The 18,668-nt window shown below is 35.8% G+C and overlaps 1 protein-coding gene across 1 annotated transcript in view; it reads right to left on the reverse strand.

The window, feature by feature from the left end:
- The window catches only part of ATG4A (autophagy related 4A cysteine peptidase), a gene marked incomplete in the record, with an annotated part of 835,516 nt that overhangs the window by 243,890 nt on the left and 572,958 nt on the right, over nucleotides 1-18,668 (reverse strand).

The raw sequence follows: 18,668 nt of genomic DNA on the forward strand, positions 1-18,668 counted from the left end.
AAATCTAAAGTTTTAGGGAGCCATGTTGTTAAAAAAGAAGTAATATTGTTACCTTCAATATTTTCTGGCAGTCCAAAAATCCTAATGTTATTGCGCCTAGATCTATTTTCCAGGTCATCCAGCTTTGTTTGTAAATGTGTATTTTGTTTCAGCAGAAACTCAATGTTGATTTCCTCTTCTTGTATTCTATTTTCCATGTCATTCACAGCTTCTTCTATGCCTGTCATCTGGATCTTCTGTTGTTGCAGGTCCATATGTAACAAGTCTATTTGTTTTGTAGTTTTTCTATGAAAGTGTCTATTTTAGTATCCATTTTATCCATCTTAGCAGTAAGTTGCTGGACTATAATTATCAGAGACTGAAGTTCTTTCTTGATGCTGGAGTCTTGAGAATTTGTCTTACTGGAACTCATTTCAGACTGATAAACTGACAGGAAAATTTCCAAAGTAATTTCTGACAGGAATATTATTAAGATTTCCTTTCTTTTTTAGATATAGTTCAAGAACTATATAAAACAAACATATTTAGAAAGAAAATTACTTCAAAAATTCATTTTTTAAGTAATTAATTCCTGTCAATGTAATGAAATTGGTGGAGCTGAAGAAATCTGCTGCTATCCTGTGTTCATCCTTCACTGTACATCAACAGGAATCATCTCTGGGTCACTGCTGGACAGAGGCATAACAAACTAATGGGCACAGTATTTTTTCATATAAGTATAAACCTATGAACCTATGAACCTATGAATCTATGAACATCACTAGAGGTCTTGATAACAGCACCCAGCTTGCAGTCATCTGCAAACTTGGTCAGCCATACCCCACTGATTTTGGCCTGCATCTCAGAAAAGTATATCCCAAACAGCAGAGGCCCCAAGACCAGTCCCTGGAGAACACCGCTTGTTACCGGTCTACTGCTTAAAGTGGCTGTCCCCCTATTTTGACTAGGTTGGTTCTATCATTGAGCCAGTTTGCTTGCCCATCTGATATGGATTGATGCCTAGTTGAGAGAGTTTATCTATTATACAGGAGTGGGGAGTAGTATCAAAGGATCAGGCTAGTTAGGTCTATAATTTCCTGGATCGGTGGATGCTCCACCTTTGTGCAAAGGCATGACAGTGGCTGTTCTCCCCTTGGCTGTGACAAAGCTGGTACTCCAGCTTTGGTTGAATAGGGTACCTAATAGTGATGCAAGTTCCTGCTTGAGTTCATGTAGGATGCAGCCTGGGATGTTATCAGGTCACATGGAGGCTGTGTTTTTCTACCTTTGAGAAAGCAGTGATGACTTGCTCCCTAGAGATAAGGGGTGAAGTTTTCACTGAACCTGTCTGTCAGCAGGTTGGCTATATGTACAGCATTTGTGTATGTGGTGTCCTTGACCACCAGCTCTGACAAGATCTGGGTGCTTCCCTTGAGACTGCAGACATATGTGAAGAAGGCCTTATGACTGTCTTTAGTAGATATGGCCAGTTTGGACTCGAGGTTGCTTTGGAGGATTTTGCTAGTGCCCTTTGCTTGTTAAGGGTAAGGAGAGATTGCTTCCAATTAGGCCCCTGCTCCTTCTTGGTCCTGGAGAGCAATTTTCTTTCTTTTATTATAGAGTTTATTTATTGCAGATGTCCTCCAGACAGGTTTACTCTTCCTTGAGGAGGATGATTACATCCTGTCAGGTATTCCTGATTCCATGCAGCTATATGTAACCAAATTAGAACAAAACAAACAGTAGCTCTTAAGATAGCAAGCGTAGATCCCCTGGACTCGAGCCGTGAATCAGAAGCAAACAAGCCTGTTGCTTTTTGTCACACAACTTTATTGTAAAACTGCCAGCACCACAAAGCACATCTAGTAAGAATGGTTGAGCGCTTTCATCTGCATTTACCAGATTTCTTCAGAACCATTTGCCTTAACATGTCACTTCCTTTATAAACACAAATTTTTTGGTAAAATTAAATAGTTAATTAAAAACCAAATTGTTAATTAAAAACAAAATTACTCAGTTTACATTTGTTGTAAATTAATTACAATGTCACAAAAAATATATATATATTAACAACTGTCATAAAATGTACTATATACTAGTACTAAAGTGCATTTATACAGTGCGTAATACATTTCATTATTGAGTCCCTTATACTATCTACCCTATGCTTGAAATTTGTAAATTACTTAATAGAATATATAAATAAATAAAAAATATATAAAATATATAAATAAATGTGTTAATGTATAAAATATATATATATATACTGTACTAGGCTGATGAAATTTCCTTATTCTAACGCCAAAAAAGGCTTGATACTTATATAATCATTTATACCCGGGGGGGATGTGGCATCTAAACATATTTGCCACTTACTTTCTAACCAAGCTAAATATATTTTCCAATTTCCTCCTCTGTCATTTACCTCAACCTGGTCTATAATAGCAAATTTAAAGCTATGTTCACTTCCCTTTTCTATAATGTGTCTACTTAGAGCGTTCTTAGTATCTCCTTTCCTAATACTGTACAGGTGCTTTGAATTTCCTCTCAGTCTTTCCTATATAGTATACATCGATTTCTCACACTCAGCAATGTACACGCTGTGTATTACAATTACCCTTCTTAGGATATACTACAGATTTAACAATATTCTTAAGTCTCATCCTGCATTTATATTTACATTGACTACATGCACCACAACACGTAGTGCCCTTCCTACTATTTCCTATGTAGGTCTTTTCTTGGTCTCTATCATTCTTTTAAATTCATACCTGTTTTATATACTATAGGGTTTTGTACCTAGTATGTCTCCAATAGGTACATTACTTGTAATTAAGTCCCAATGTTTCTTCAAAATTTCTGTCATAATGTTGGTATAGGGGTTAAACCTAATGATGCATACTCTGTTGTCTCGGTCTATTTGGACTTTAGTACACACCATACTACCTGTACCCAGCAGTGGTACATATTTACTACCCCATTCTTTCTTAACATAAGACGTAATGTTGGTCAACATATGTTTAGGATAACCTCTGTCTAAGAATAATTTAAAAAGAACATCCAATTCACTTTGCATAATCTCCTTAGTCGATGACATTCTTGCTATCCTTATGCATTGGCCTTTGACTACATTACGAAAGATGTGACCAGGATGACAATGTAATGTATTACGCACTGTATAAATGCACTTTAGTACTAGTATATAGTACATTTTATGACAGTTGTTAATATATATATATTTTTTGTGACATTGTAATTAATTTACAACAAATGTAAACTGAGTAATTTTGTTTTCAATTAACAATTTGGTTTTTAATTAACTATTTAATTAATTTTAAAATTTGTGTTTATAAAGGAAGTGACATGTTAAGGCAAATGGTTCTGAAGAAATCTGGTAAATGCAGATGAAAGCTCAACCATTCTTACTAGATGTGCTTTGTGGTGCTGGTTTACAATAAAGTTGTGTGACAAAAAGCAACAGGCTTGTTTGCTTCTGATTCGCTATCTTAAGAGCTACTGTTTGTTTTGTTCTAATTTGGTTACAAGTCGTGAAATGGCAGAGGTGGATTGTCTTGGGACTCCATTGAGTCGTGAAGAATACTGTACACTACGGTCGGAAGTGACGTCACTCCAAGGAGACGTCAACAGACTCCTTGAACTTGTGCAGAAGCAAAACTATTCAAACTATTCAAGCCAACGCGGAGACATCGCAAGTGGAAGCGGTGTTGGTGGAAGTTACCAGCGAAGCTAGTGATATCCCTAATGGACAAGGTGAAGGGACTAAAGTACACGATTTGGATATAGGAGAAGAAAACAGGGACATATCTATGGAAGCTGATTTCACGTTTGATTTCAGCTTATTTCATACTAATAGTGAGAATGTGAGAATGGGGGCACGCCCCAAAGAGCAATGTGTTCCAGTGCGGACATATTCAGCTATTGCCAAGAAGGCAAATAGCAAAAATAAAGGTACTGTAAACTTAAATAAGATATCTAGCCCTAAACTGAAAGGCATTCAGAAAAGGGATTGTCGGGAACGTGTGTTAAATGTATCTAAAGTACTAAATGAATTTTTAGCTGATGAAGATAATTTTGGGGGGAGAAATACTAGTGAATACAGGCAAAAAGTATACGAATGTGAGGAAAATGTTACCAATGATGTGAAATCCAGAGTTTATTCATTGGGTAAAAAATTAATACAACTTAAAAGTGTAAAAGTGGATAATGCTTATCTTGAAAAATGTATTCAATTACAGGTGGTACCAAAAGGTTTGAGGTTTTTCAAATTACCACTGGGTTTAAAATATTCTTTAAAAATTGAGCAATTGTTTAACAAAATGTTCGATGATTTTGGTTTTTCTTATATGAAAGCACTTTTGAAATGTAATGAAGAAAAAATCAATGTTCTTCTACAGGAAGTTGAATGTTTGAATGAATCTATTATAAAAGATGTGGATTTTATTGAATGGTATGATTTATATTCCAAACAGTTCACAAATGCGAAAAGTAAAGTGCATAATGTTTACAATAGAAAAATGAATAAAATAGAGCGAGACTTGGAAATGTACAGGAGGGGAAGAGCGTACATCTGGCCTAAGTATACAGATGAAAGGGAAGGGGTATTTGAAGTAGTAAAAACCAAAGGAAGAAGAAGAAAGTATAGGTTGAACGAAGAAGAAAATTTTCAAGGGGGGCGATTCTACCCAGCACCAAAAAGATGGTAAAGGGGATACAACCAATAGAGAATATAGATGGAATGATTGATGGTAAAGGTGGTGGAAATAGTTTTCAGAAGCATGCACCCCCCACCCCTGTAGAACACAGTATTAATGTGAAGGCATCCACTTTTTGTACTAGTGTAAGTATACCTGAGGAAAATCCAGTAAGGCATCCGAACATACATTGCTTTGAAGGGTTTAAAGTATATAACTATACACAACTCCAGGTTACTACGGAAATTACCACATTGTTTAGTAAGGGGATGAAATTCATACCCACAGTAAAATTTGATATTTTTGATGCCATAAAAGAGGTCAAGTTATTCTGTAGAAGACTCAATCTTGCTATACAGTTCAACCAAGGTCAGAATAAGGGAATAGCAAACACTAACTGTAACAAGTTAACCAAGAAAAGCACGTATATTCCTGTATCTAATGCACAGATAGGTTTATATGAGAAAATGGTTTGTAAAGATTTATACATTTTACACAGGAACATAAAGAATAATAAGGTAGATTCCACAGTTAATAAAGACAATTTACTAACTGAAGAAAGGAAATGTTTAGAGAATCTCATTATGAATGATGAGATAAGAATAATGAAGCCAGATAAAGGTGGTGGGATTGTGATTTTTGAAAATAAAGAATATCAAAGGGAAATACAGAAGATCCTAAATGAACAAGTGTCGTTGAACCAAATCAATACAGGACATAGAAGGATCGATTTAGCCATAGAGGAGTATTTATTAGATAGAAGAATAACCAATGAAGTATATGAATTTTTCAAAAATGATTTTCCATTATTATCCAAAATAATAGGAATACCTAAACTACATAAAAATTTGGAACATCCACCTTTTAGACCTATAATATCTGGCTCTAAATCGAAAACATTCAAGTTAGGGGTAGCCATTGACCATTGGATGAAACATATATATACGAAAGTTAACCACATAGTAAAAGATTCCTGGGACTTTTTGAGCAAACTTACGGATGAAGTTTGGCAGGAAAATTTGATTTTCCTCACAGTTGATGTGAAAGATTTATTTTCCAGCATACCGGCAGATATTGGACTTGAATATTTTTGTAATAGCATGACCAAATATTCTGGTTGTAGTTGGGACAGGATCAATCTCATCATGGACATGATGGGGCTGGTCCTAGACCACAACTACATCTTCCACTTGGGTCAACACTTCAAACAAATCCGTGGTGTAGCAATGGGGGCTTCTTGTGCCCCCATTTTTGCCAATCTGGTCATGCTCGAGTGGGAGAATAAGTTCATCTTCCCCAGTGTATATTACCAACATATCGAATTATACACTAGGTTCCTGGACGACATGTTTATTTTATGGAAAGGACCAGAAGAAAAGATACAAGAGTTCTTAGAGTACCTTAACAATACTACGGAATTTCTCAAATTTACCTACCAGTATGACAAAATGGGAATAGCATATCTGGACACTTGGATTAGTATTACAGGACAAGGGTTTGAGTCTAGAATATACAGAAAACCCACGTTTTCAAATGACTACATACATTACAGCAGTTGTCATCCTGGTCACATCTTTCGTAATGTAGTCAAAGGCCAATGCATAAGGATAGCAAGAATGTCATCGACTAAGGAGATTATGCAAAGTGAATTGGATGTTCTTTTTAAATTATTCTTAGACAGAGGTTATCCTAAACATATGTTGACCAACATTACGTCTTATGTTAAGAAAGAATGGGGTAGTAAATATGTACCACTGCTGGGTACAGGTAGTATGGTGTGTACTAAAGTCCAAATAGACCGAGACAACAGAGTATGCATCATTAGGTTTAACCCCTATACCAACATTGACAGAAATTTTGAAGAAACATTGGGACTTAATTACAAGTAATGTACCTATTGGAGACATACTAGGTACAAAACCCTCTATAGTATATAAAACAGGTATGAATTTAAAAAGAATGATAGAGACCAAGAAAAAGACCTACATAGGAAATAGTAGGAAGGGCACTACGTGTTGTGGTGCATGTAGTCAATGTAAATATATTAATACGAAATGCAGGATGAGACTTAAGAATATTGTTAAATCTGTAGTATATCCTAAGAAGGGTAATTGTAATACACAGCGTACATTGCTGAGTGTGAAATGCGATGTATACTATATAGGAAAGACTGAGAGGAAATTCAAAACCACCTGTACAGTATTAGGAAAGGAGATACTAAGAACGCTCTAAGTAGACACATTATAGAAAAGGGAAGTGAACATAGCTTTAAATTTGCTATTATAGACCAGGTCGAGGTAAATGACAGAGGAGGAAATTGGAAAATATATTTAGCTTGGTTAGAAAGTAAGTGGCAAATATGTTTAGATGCCACATCCCCCCAGGTTATAAATGATTATATAAGTATCAAGCCTTTTTTGGCGTTAGAATAAGGAAATTTCATCAGCCTAGTACAGTATATATATATATATATTTTATACATTAACACATTTATTTATATATTTTATATATTTTTTATTTATTTATATATTCTATTAAGTAATTTACAAATTTCAAGCATAGGGTAGATAGTATAAGGGACTCAATAATGAAATGTATTACGCACTGTATAAATGCACTTTAGTACTAGTATATAGTACATTTTATGACAGTTGTTAATATATATATATTTTTTGTGACATTGTAATTAATTTACAACAAATGTAAACTGAGTAATTTTGTTTTTAATTAACAATTTGGTTTTTAATTAACTATTTAATTAATTTTTAGCTAAAAAATTTGTGTTTATAAAGGAAGTGACATGTTAAGGCAAATGGTTCTGAAGAAATCTGGTAAATGCAGATGAAAGCGCAACCCATTCTACTAGATGTGTGCTTTGTGGTGCTGGCAGTTTTACAATAAAGTTGTGTGACAAAAAGCAACAGGCTTGTTTGCTTCTGATTCACGGCTCGAGTCCAGGGGATCTACGCTTCCATGCAGCTATATAAATACTCTAGCACTATGGTGTAGATTTGGATGCAAATGCCAGTTCCTATGGAGGGGGAGGGAGCTGTGATGCTGTTTATACCTTCCCTCAGGAGGTTGTAATAAGCTTTGGAGAAGTTTTATGTTTGATCCTAGTGGGGGGAGGGGTCAAGGGAGATGGTGACTTCGAAAGTGACCGCTTTATGGTCAGATCTTAGCAGGAATGATGGCTCTGTGGGGATGCTGCAGTAGTTACCCATGTTGTTTTATACCAATTCCAAAGATATTTTCACCTCTTGTGGGTTTGTTGACCAACTGATCCAAAACATTTGCAATGATAAAATAAAGGAATCTCTGGTCATTTGTGTCTTGGTGTGTGTATTCCTTCCACTCTATGGTTGGATAGTTAGTCATCCAGGATCAGGGTAAAGGGATGAATCTCTATTTTGTTATTTATTTATTCATTTATTTATTTAACATTTGTTGACCGGGAAAGTCCGACTTGGAACAAAGCCAATTTTCAGTGGAGGCCTGAGGGGAAATGCTCCAGATGCATCTCTTGTAATTTGGGGGGAAACCCACATGATTGCAGGGAGGACATGCAGACTCCACACAGAAGGCACCCCAGCTGAGAATAAAACCAGAGAACCTCTTGCTGTGAGCTGACAACACTACTGCTGCACCACTGTGCCATCTTGATAGATTCGGAGGTCAAGATGGAGTCAAAGCTTGTGGCCTATAGCTGTCTAGGATTTGAATAGAGGTCTTGTCAATTGTTAACTGCACCTGGAGTGCTTCCTGTGCATCATACTGTTTGACCAGCCTAGAGGTGTGTATGTCTTTTATATATATTGTGACTCCACCTCCTTTTGCTTTGCTGCCCATGGTTTTGTGTCTGAATGTATGACAGGATGAGTAACCTGGTATGGCTGGGGTGCCCTCCGCAGCTTTGAACCAAGTTTCTGTGACTGCACAAATGTCAGCATCTTCCAGTGTTAAGAATGCTTGCAATCAGTGCAGTTTCATGTTTAGACTTGTAGCTTTCAGCAATATGACCCTTAATTTTACATTTTGATGAAATTTTCATGTTGGTATATTTGATCTCATGGTATTGCCTAAAAAGGCAATATGGGGTAGTAAAGAGCCTTTACCAGGAGCTTGAAGCCTAAGGGAGTCCGATGCAGGCCATCTCTGGCAAAGCATCATGGTTTGTCAAGCATGTCCTCCCAGGCTGTCAGGTACTGGATCCCCCTGGAATGACACCAGAAACTAAGCCAATTGTTAGTCAATCATTTTCTGTTTGTTATTGAGGCATCATTCTGGGTGACTATAGAATGCTGCTTAAGGCTAGGGACATACCTGCCTGGGGCACACATTCATCGAGCTTGATCATGTCTCTCCAAGTCATTCACGCCAACATGGGCTATGACACAGTCATAACTGTACCCCTTGTTGAGAGATTTGAGTGCATGTGAGATATGGTGGACTCTGGCACCTGACAGACAACTAACCATGACTTTCGCCTTATCCAGTCTGGTGAGGGGCACATCTGTGTGTCTCTCAATGGAGTCTCCTATGACTAATATGTTGGGTTTATATTTAGGCCTTGGTGATTGTGAGACACAGGTGTATGAACTGTGTGGTGTCTGTGGTGGGCAATGGAGTTTGTGTGTGTTTTTGCTTCGGAGGTCCCTTTTGTTTGGGTATGTTTTTGTTGAAGATTTCTGCATATGTGGGTGGTGGTTGAGGTGTGGTGTTTGTGTTGACATCATTTTCAGTGCCAGATATACTGGCTTGTGGGGGGCAGGGGAGAGCAGTGACACTAGGTGCTTGATGTAAATGCATCTCTCACAAATCGTGTTCCTAGGTGGTGGTAGTAGAGGGTTGTCCGTATACATGAGGCAGTTGTTACACTGTCTCAGGATGCCCATATCAACCAGACTGGCAGGAGAAAATGTAGGAAATTGTCCCTCCATGCTTGTCAGAAACTGAGGGAGAGAGGCCATAGAGAGCTAAGAGTGTAAAGGATGAAAGTTCTAAGGGTAGTACTACTAGGTGATCACACAAGTACTGCTAAGGGAGAATTTTTTTATTTTATGACCAGGGAAATCCACTGGGCCAAGAAGAGCCTGTTTTCATAGGAGGCCTGGGGAGGAAAGCTCCACAATAATTGCAAGATACATTTCAAATGTTACAACAGGGCATAGTTCATACAGCTAATTAAACATTTACAGTTAAGCTCTATGATATTTGCAATTTGCTTGTCACAATGTTACAAAAATGAAAAGACACAATTCAATGCAGAAATTTCAACATTTACATAAAGTGAATATTTTTGTTATGAACTCAATTTTAGGTTTAACATTTCAAAATATATAGCTACAAGCCATTAGTAGGTTAGGAAAATATGCATGGAGAGGGTAATAGTATAACTGAGATTGGAAAGTATAGTGCAATAGATATTAGAGAGAAAATTAATTTTTGGTAGGGGAGGAATTGTTTTAGGTGTGATGAAGTAATAGTAGAGGTAGTTGGATGAGTAAGTGCAAGGTGGACTGAATTTTTAGCTGGAATACTTCAAAAAGGGTTAAAAAAAACATGCAGCTGAAGCTCTGGATGGAGCAAATCTGTATCTAGACTATGCTACTCAATTTAAGGTTAAGAACAAAGTAAAAAAAAATTCGCAAAGAACCACAGATTAACCACTTGGACAAAAGAACAGAACTCAGTATGAAAAATACAGTTAAACAGTAACGAAATGCAATAAAATGCGTTTGAAAAGTAATGAATTTCAGTATATAGCAATGAAATACAGTTAATCAGTAAATTGCTTTAAAACAGTAGCTCACAATCACAACAGGAAAAGACAGCTCAAAGATTCATACTTTACTAAAGCATGTCTTTCACTTAAGATTCCCCTATCCCTTTTTCTTTGCCTATACTCTGATATCAATCCCTAATAGGGAGGGCAGTCTCCAGTCTGCAATACAAATGTCATCTTGGCCTCTTCCCCTTCTGTTACTTTTTACTCGCTCGTTATTTGCTTCCAGTACCTTTATTCCACTGACTGTTTTCTCCACTAACTTCCAGCCTCACCTTGGATATTCTCTGTACCCTGTATTTGCAGTCATCCATATAGGCAGCATCTCCTTTCTCCATTTCTGTATTCGCTTAGTTCTTGGAATACCTTTTGCTGCTTTATGAATATAATATTCTCTATGGCTGTTATCCTCATTAACGATCTGTATCCCGAATCCCATGCTCTCCATTTCTTGAATTTTCTTCTGTTTCATCATTATCCCTTTACACTTTGAATTATAGCTTTTTGCTTGTGTTCTGTATGAGTCTTAACTGTGTAACTCTAAAATATCCTTTCAAGTCAGGTCATCCTAAACCACCTTGCTCTCTAAGAAGGATCAACTTATTTCACTTGCCCTCTTCCGCTCTCAGATAAAATCCTTCAACTCTTAATTACAGTCCACAGCTTCTCTGGTTGTTAAAAATATGCCTGACCTGTATATAAAACTAAAGTAAGTAAAAACATTTAAATGTTTGTCTCTTGCCATCTGTATCTATAAACAAGAGTCTAGTTCCTCAGTTTATGTATTATCTTTTGTTCAGTCTCTTCCCACATATCCTTAGCTTCCTTAACAAAATAGTTCATTACCCATACTCCTAAATACATAATTGTATTGTGTCCCCATATTGCTGAATCAATTCTTGTGTAGGTACAAAGTTTGCAGCTAAAATCTTTGTTTTGTTTTCATTAATTCTATATCCAAAAAAAATGCTTGAAATTGTCTCAATGCTCTACAACACTAAGATGTCCTTTTCTGGTTTTATATAGTACAAAATAATATCTGCAGATAAAAACAACTTTTCTTGTTTACCATACCAGTTTATATCCTTGAATTTCTGTGCCCTATATTTTCTTTGCCAGTGGCTCTGAATATAACAAATAAAAGAGAAATAGGATGCCCATACCTGGTTCCTCTGTTCAGGCACAACATATCAGAGAGGAGCCCTCCTACTCTAATTTTTGCCTGTGATCCCTCATATATCATCCCTATAAATCTTATTGGATCAGGGCATGCAAATGCTTCCATTGCCATACTTATAAAATACTAGCTTATTATGTCAAATCCTTTCTCTGCGTAAAGACCCTCCACAAGTATTTCCTTGCATTCTGCTTTCCATCTGGATCACTGTTGTTCCATTAATGTTGTCAAATGTTTGCCTCCCCTCTACAAAACCACACTGATCCATATCTATCAGTTTGGCAACACCTTTGCTATTCTTCTAGCTATTATATGGTTTATATTATACACCTAAACACTTTACAATCATAATTTATAGTTGACATGGGCCTAGATGAAACTAAGTCTGATGTGTATTTACTGTCTTTAGGTATTCCAGCCAATATAGCTTTCTTCTAGAATTTTGGTGCTTGCATACGACATTGATTTGTTTGCTTAACCTACCACTGTAGGTTTGTACAGTACTTTCAAAAATCAAAGTTCTAAATCCGTTCACTTCTACATAACCGATGATCTCTGTCGAATCGCTTGTTTTGTTTCTCACAATGTTACTATGTATGAGCTTCAAACAAGGGGTAAGGCATTCCAGTCTATTATAATTGTGGCACCTTACCAACAACAGTAATGACAAAGGCATACTCATTCCACACTTTGTAAAGCAAAACCAATACTCTTCAAACTGGCAAATTGCTTAGCTACGTTCCTTCCTTAACACTGTACAGCACCAACAAAAAATTGCTTTGCTGACAAGCCAGACAATGAAAACATACTTGAAAGGAAAAGTCATCACTGAATATCTGCATTTCTGCAGTTGTATTGTGAAGTGGAATTGAGAAGTTATGGTAATAAACAGCATGACCACTAACTTTTTTTTTTTTTTTTTTTAACGGAGCATAGGGCACAGTTGGTGATTCTATCTGAAGGAAGGCTGTTTTGGTGCCCTTGATTGTATACGATATCCAGATTATGGTCTGGATTTAGCCTGGTAAACTAACATTAAAAAATCTACATTTACTTTTGTGATATGAAATTGAATTGCCTTTCCCACTGGGCCTATATGTCTTTTTTTTTTTGCTTTTCCTCCTCAGGCCCCAAGGAGAAAATGTGCTACTGGTTCAGTCCAAACCATCCACTCACTTCAGTTCAACAAAAAGAAAAAAAACATTACAAACAATGGAAAAAGGACTGGGAAAAGATCTCAAATAATTAAAAAAAAAAACAAAAAAAAAAAAAAAAAAAAACAGTGCTTGAAACGAATTGCTTCAAAATTCAAAAATTCACAAATTAATTTTTGTTGTTAAGCCAACAGAAAGTGAATCAACCAAAATAATGGACAGGTAGTTTGTTTGCAATGGGTGCCAAAGATAAAGTCCTGTAACTGCCTTCTTTGTACTGCCCCCTTCACTGTCCTGCCAATTAGAAGTCTTTGAAGATAGAGCCAGAGGCCCATCTCTTAAGTAAAATGTATTACAAGATGATAAGAGGGTAGGAAGTGACCTGTAGTCTCTAACATCCATGCAGGACCTTTCTGCAGTTACTTCTGCTTTCCTTAAAGGGAAAAATCTAAATATATGTATAAACTTAATAAAAAAATATTTTTTAAACTTTATTTTGTGTGAACTGTTTGCTTTCTGCCCACAGTGGTACCCGAGGTGATTGCCCCTTTTGCCCTGTCTTTGCTGAGCTACTGCTTTCTAAACTCATGCATATTGTGCAGTTATTTCCTTATTTTCTCTTTAGCAGTCTGCATTTGCACCTCCTCTTGTTCTGTGAGATTCTGCTTAACATGTATTACTTTAGCCTTTGCCAGACCCCTGTAAACAATTCTTGTTACTACTTAACCATCTCTGTTTTTTTCTTATTTCTACCGTATTTCTGTTTTTCCTCTTATTTCTACCCTATTTTTAAACTCCACTTTCATTTTATAACACTCACTACCTGTAACTTATGAAGAAATTTCTGTCTTCCCTAATAACTCTTGAATAATTTCCACTACCATTTTTTTAAATTCCACTCTTTTTTTTTTTTTTTTTTTTTTTAACCAGGTGAGGTTGGAAGCATCAGTGTCTCATTTTTATTTCATTACCCTGCATTTATGTCTTAACTCATTCACTCCAATAGAGCTCAGGAAGTTTGCACTGTAACTTCCAATGGGAAAAGCCCAAGTCTTTTCACAAAATCAAATTATGTCCTCACTTTTGAAGCAAATGTTCATATCTCTGGAACCGTAAGGATTATGAAAGAAGTATATATGGCAAACTCTTAAGCACAAATTATTTTTATAATGATACTATTCTTTAGGTTCTAGGTCTTAAACTGAATTTTATAAGTCACAGAGAACACAGTAACCATTACGTTTGTAATATTTCGTAAACAACTTACAATATCTCAGCAATCACTCAGGTTACACACATACTGTTAGCAGCATTTTCTTCATCTAGCGGAGAGCTTTTATATGAGGCTAAGGAGTTATGTCTGTTACTTGTTTGTTGAGATATTTAGAAAAATGTGAAAATTATATCTATATAAATTAATAAAAACAGTTAATATCATGTACCTGCACTAAAAAGAGGTCAAATATTAATGCATTTGAGTTTGCTATTGTGTAAGCTTTAATATGAAATATTTTAAAACCTTGCAATATGAACAAGTAATATTTGACACCTAGAGGTGTAGGAGTTAATGCAGATGCACCTGGAGACGTCACTCTGATACACCCTCTACCCCTTTTTCCCATTTTTGCACATGGTGTCACTTCCACAGTGACAATCATCTTGAGCCAAGTTTTACACTGCTGGGTGGCTAGTCCTGTCATGGTGGTTCATTACACACACACACACACACACACACACACACACACACACACACACACACACACACTTGGGCAATTTAAAGTGTCCATTTCACCTACTGCATATCTTTGGAATGTGGGAAGAAACCAGAGCACCTGGAGGAAACCTATGAGACTGCAGGGAGGACATGCAGACTCTTCACAGAAGGCACCCCAGCCGAAAATCAAACCAGAGAACCTCTTGATGTTTGACAATGCTAACTGCTGCACCACCATGGCCACCCACATCACTCTGATGTAAGGAGTTAATTGTTATTGGTGCATGATCTGAAATAGTTATTGGATATGTGTTGAAGCTTTCATTTAAATGCACATGTTCCTATGAAATACAATTTGTCTAGTCTAGCCCATTTATTATGTTTTGGGGAATAATATTTAAATTCTCTTTGGGTTTCTACTACTGAATTCATCTTTGATAGCACATATTTTGTAAGTTTCTTCAGAAATCTACCCTCCTTTTTTATATTTCTCTTCTTGGTCTCCCAGATACATCCTCACTGTTGGAAATCAAGTTCCAGTCCCCATCTATAAGTAAAATTCCCTGCTGAAAGCTTATTATTAAGCTCCAAAATAGCAGTTTTAGGTGCAGTGCAAGTGCATGTCAGTGTTATCCTCCTCCCTTGCCAGTAGCCCCTTACTACCACTAACCTCCAATTACAATCTTTTTTCTCTCTTGTGTCACTTCTGAAGCTCCTCTAGCAATTAATATAAGTACTCCCCTTTTCCTTTGTCCCTGATATTCTTCTAAATATCCACCCAGAAATCCTTTTTTTTATCAAATTCACATATTCACTTCTTTCCAAATGTCTCGTGTAGCATTGCTATTTGTGCTCTGCATTTCTTAATATAATTAAATACTCTTACCATTTTGTATGTACCTGTGAGATCATTCACATTTCAAAATAACATGTTTAGTGTAGCCATAATTATTTATTATTCCACTTCTTATAATGACAGGTATTTAAAATGTCTATTTTCAGCTTTTGTGTTACATGCACCCACTAATGTTTTGTGGGAGTTGTTTGCCACTTCCATTTGAACCTATATCACATTTTACAAGACTTTTTTTATTTTAATGAAAATAGTAAAAAAAAAAAAAAACAAGTCAGAACACTTCATAACCTATTAATTTAATACAGACACACATAACTATGTACATCTTCAAATAATGATGTTTAAACCTCCTGATAGGAACAGTTGTCTCAAATTCACAACTGCTCCCACGGGAATTACCTAGCCTACAATTAAGATTACCATGCTAAAGCACATGTGCATACCTCTCATCATCTTAGTGTAAGAAATTTGGACAAAACCTGACAGAATGGACGACAAAGGCCCAAAAATAGGGACAGATTTTAAATATTGCTCTTATAAACTTAGAAAGTTGCTAGAATAACAGGATTTGTCTTGGCATACATTTTTTGAAGGGTATGAAGTCAGAAACTCAAATATATATCATTATTTATTGACTATAGTATTCAGATTATACATTTTTGCCAGAAAATCACAAATTTTATGAGGACAACACTAAAAATATGAGGCAAAAATCTGGATATTCTGCAAAAGTCTGGACAGTTGAAAGGTATGCACATGTTAAACAGATTGTGCTCTTACTTAAACTAATTGCTCTGCTTTTGTCTTGTCTTTCTTGCCTTCCCAAATGTTAAAAAACACATCTATGCTTTCAAAAAAACATTACCTTTTAGCCTTGAGAAAAAGTGTACTGGCTGTCTTTAAGAAAAAAAAGCTAAATTATACACTGTTCTATAAATGCATTAAAGCAGTTACCAGAAAAACTGCTTGCTCTTAATTGCTTCCAATAATTTCAAATTTTATTTTTTAATGAGCTAATTTTCCTTTTTCTTTTTAATTTTTTTCTCTCAAGTAAGCAATGTCAAGGCCACTTGATTTATTGCTTTCACCTTTAGTTATTTTGTTTAATTTAAAACTTAAGATCATAATCTACTTCTCAACTCACACTGATCATTTTTTTGCTAAAGGAAAATTTTCATTATATTGTGATCTCTCATTAAAAAAACAAAACACTTCAATCATTTGATTAAGGCAAAAGCCCAGAGATTCACCTATGCAAAACTAAAATAAATAAATTATATATATATATATATATATATATGTATATATGTATATATGTATATATATATCTCATATGGGTCTACTTCACATGATCGACAACTTAAATGTTCGACCTTCATATGGCCAAGACCATATGATTGAACATTTGAAACATCAACCATGTACAGTAAACAGCATAACACACCAAAAAAAAAAAACTAACTCTGTTTAGCAGGGGGGCAAGCCCCCCTGCACCCCTCACTGCTTAAATATACCAACTCTTAGATCGCACTACATTGCGGTAACGGGAAATCTTCCTGTTCTGCATTGTATGGAGATCTCCAATCAGATTGGTCGAGCTTTTAAAAGTTCGATCATATGGTCTCGGCCATATAAAAGTTGATCTTTTAAAAGTTGGACCATCTGAAGGGGACCCATATATATATATATATATATATATATATATATATATATATATATATATATATATATATATATATATATATATATATAATTTCAACCCTACATTTTTTACAATCAGTGCACTAATACACCCCAACAGCCCAAGATTACAGCTTATTAATCTAAATATTTCAGTCTTTCATCTCTTTTTACATTGTAATTCCTACATTTCTTTTAAAATGGTAAAAGAAAAAAATATTTGTTTACTTTAGTATCTTTATCATATGCATCAGTTACTGCAAATGCTTTAATATACAACAAGCAATTTATATTATGAACTGTTTAATGCTAATACTATTAAGAACAAAAATTGTTTCCTTAGTTACTTTCTCTGTCTTTTTTCCTTTTAGTGTTTTTCCAAATATTAATGACATGAAAGTGGGGTATATGCCTGTTAGTCCCCCAACAAGTATATGCCTGTCAGTCCCCCAACAAGTTTGCATCCACAAAAATCCAATCTTTCTTGACCTCCCTTGTAAAGCCATATTTCACAAATGTGATTGATGCTTTATAGTTTTACGTTTATTCACTAATTTCAGTGTTGCTTGTCTTTTTCCTGTTCATCTCCATCTTCCTACCCAAGACTCCAGTTCAAATCTAAGGTATTCCCCAATTGTTCTAGTAAACTTCTGTACTTTTTTCTGTGGCTCAAGCATTTTCCTTTGGAACATTTGAAAAGGTTTCACTGGCAAAGTCTGTCTGTGAGCTTTATTTGTCAGATAAATGAGAAACAAGAGTTCCCTTCTGTTTGATGGCTCACTTTTTGTTGGACAAACTTTTGTATTTCCCCCTTAGCCTGTTCTATATCAAAAATGACTTTTTTTCCTCCAGGAAAAGTATTCTGCAGACTACGGGATACAGCAGTTTGAATCTCTCACCTGCCTCTTGACATTCTCTGACTGCTGGGATAAATTTGCTTCTTTTCTGCCTGGTGTGCAGTAAATAATCATGTCCCACAAATACTCCGTCTCCAGTTTTTAATATTTTCCTCTTTTGCTATAGTGCCAGGTATAACTCTTTATGCTGGTATGCTGTCATCTTTACTAACACAGGTCTTGCTTGCTTTCTTGTGGTCAGGTTTGGAGCATACATGATATGCCTTTCAGTTAACAAATCCTGCTGTGGAATACCAATCCATTTACTAATCTATGCTTTCATAACATTAATACAGTCTGTAACTTCCAGATTCTCTGGTACTCTCTTCTGTATCTCTACCATTTAAGCCATTGTTGAGCATTCTCATACTTGGTTAGCCTTTTCTTCATTTTGACCTCTGATTTTTGCAGTTTGAGTTCATCTGGATAGCTGTTTAAAGCTACTTTCATTTTTCAGTCTTTAGTTATTTGTGTTTATGTACTTCAATGTTTCATTTATTTTAATCTGCTTTGAGAACATCTGATTTGTATTTCATAGGTTCATAGGTTCATACTAGGCTATCTGCCCTAGGGCATTTATAAGCCTAGCCAGAGTGTGTTTGGCTTTCGCCACCCATTTTAAATTAATTTTGCTATGCCCTTTTTCGAGGTTAGTATACTGTGTCTCTGTCTAACAGTGACACAGAAGTGATATCTGGGGTAAACCTACTATCTC

The sequence above is a fragment of the Protopterus annectens genome, chromosome 15.part0, assembly GCF_019279795.1.
Source record: "Protopterus annectens isolate FY-2018-M chromosome 15.part0, PAN1.0, whole genome shotgun sequence".
NCBI lineage: Eukaryota > Metazoa > Chordata > Ceratodontiformes > Protopteridae > Protopterus > Protopterus annectens.